Source organism: Camelina sativa, chromosome 7 (genome assembly GCF_000633955.1).
Source record: "Camelina sativa cultivar DH55 chromosome 7, Cs, whole genome shotgun sequence".
NCBI classification, from domain to species: Eukaryota; Viridiplantae; Streptophyta; class Magnoliopsida; order Brassicales; family Brassicaceae; genus Camelina; species Camelina sativa.
This window is the reverse complement of record NC_025691.1, coordinates 3604555-3606825: the sequence shown is the minus strand read 5'-3', so window position 1 is coordinate 3606825 and position 2271 is coordinate 3604555.

The window sequence follows — 2271 nt, the reverse complement described above, 5'->3', positions numbered from 1 at the left end:
ATTAAAAAAGGGATTTAAATAAAAAAATATAACAGTGGCTGAGTAATGAGTCTTTGCCCCCTCGTGTACGGATTAATAAATTCTGCCTGTTCAGTTGTAATGACGATATTACCCCTATAATGTTTTCTCATCAAACTCGTTTGCACGTGATCTAATTTTTTCAATGTGGTGGTTCGATCTGAACCGTCCGATCCGAACCTTGTGGGACCCGCTCTATTCTCTTTTTCTTTTTTTTGGAACATTATTTAGTAAAAAAATTAAAATTAATTAGTTTCCCATTTTAAAGAAAGGACACAATTAAAAAAAAGTAATTACATAAATGTTAGTTAATCTTATTAGATTTAATACTAAAATTTTCAATTATAAAAATATTCATTACAATATATGAGTTGTTTGTTCATAAATAATGACACAACATAATTTTCTAAAAAAATTTTCCTTATAACACATAATTTTAACATTAAGTTATGAGTTGTTTGTTCATAAATAATGACACAACATAATTTTCTTAAAAATTCCTTATAACACATATTTTTAACATTAAATTCAATAAATTATAGATAAACTTTAAAATTTTATCTATAAAAGTTTTAATAAAAGATTTAAAATTAATTATTAAAGAAAAGACACAATTAAAATTACATAAATGTTAGTTAATCATAATAGATTTAATCCTAAAAAATTAGATAAATATTCATTACAATATATGATTTATTGTTCATAAATAATGACACAACATAGTTTGCTAAAACAATTTCCTTTTACCATTAAAATTCAATAAATCATAGATAAACTTTAAAAAGTTTAAATTTTGATTATAAATGAAAGTAGTAATATTTGCTAGCATTTCACTATATTTTATCATACAACATTATTTCAACAGTTTGATAATTATTTATAAGGTGTTCACGTCTTTTTCATTAGCTTTGATTCTTCGTATACAAATTTAGAAGACGGATAATTTGGTGTGTCATATCCGTTCAAAACTGCGTAACATATTTATATTTGCTTATTTGAGTTAAATCTATTGATAGATAAAAAGAAATTCAAATCTAACAAAAGTAAATTATTTTTGTTTTGGTAAAGAATAAACATTTAATATGCAATCACACACACCTAACTAATTTGAAAGCAGTTTTATTCGCGTATCTAAATGACGGTGCGTGGCGTGGCGTGGGTGCGTGCGTGGGTCCTTTTTCTTAATTATATCTTTCTCACTAAATACTCTCTTCAGATTTCCAACTGCATATTATGCTCAATCAATGAATATATTACACTATAAATGGTTATCTATTGACTCTCTGAGCACTCTTTGATTTTAAATAATTGTTGTATCATTTAATATTAATAGATTCGGACTTTATGTTAAACAAAATTGTAGATAGTGCTTTAAACTTAATAAAAGTTTTCAAGTCATTTTATACTAGTATATAACTTTTTATGAAGATATGTATGTCAATATCTACTAGCTTATAGATATTTTGGAAGATAAATAATAAAACATGTATTTGATTATTTACATATAATGTGTTATCTATGCTATAGGGGTTTTTTTTAATCTTTTACAACCTATGATAGTTTTATAAGTAAATGATTAAAATTAGTAGCATTTGAACAATACACGGTTTTATGGACGACTCCACAACAAACCGTTTTTACGTACTACAAAAGTCTACGAAAAGTATACTTACATATTATATAATTCATAAATTTGGGGAACATATATTAAAAAGAAAAAGGGTTGATGGGTGTTTTCGTCATTTAGTGTGGAGTAAGAGGTAAAAAGGAAGGCGTGAGCCACACGCTATTTTATTTAATCAGAAGAAGAAAAAAAAAATGTAAAATACTCTGATTCTATAAGATTAAGGGGAGCTTTTGTTTATTTATAAAAATAGTGGACGCATACTAAAATGCTCTGGTACGCTAATCTGCGGTTTAGGACCAGTTTAATTCGGGATGTAGGGCCCACGGCTGCTTTATGAGTCCAAAAATTGTATTTCGATTGACTAAAGAAAATGTACAATAAGTTGCAAATCCAGGGCCAAAACTTATTATGTTTGTGTTTATGTGTTTCTCTAGTTTGGCGATTTAAATGATCTATCCAAGCATATGTTTTTTTCTGTCACTATTCCAATATTCAGTTTTCCTTTTTCATTTTTGTTACCAGTGTATCCACAATTTAATCTGATATAAAAGTTTTTATATTAATCTGAATATCTGATATATGTTAGCAAAAAAAAAAATGTTATATGAATCGTTTAGATCTTTTTA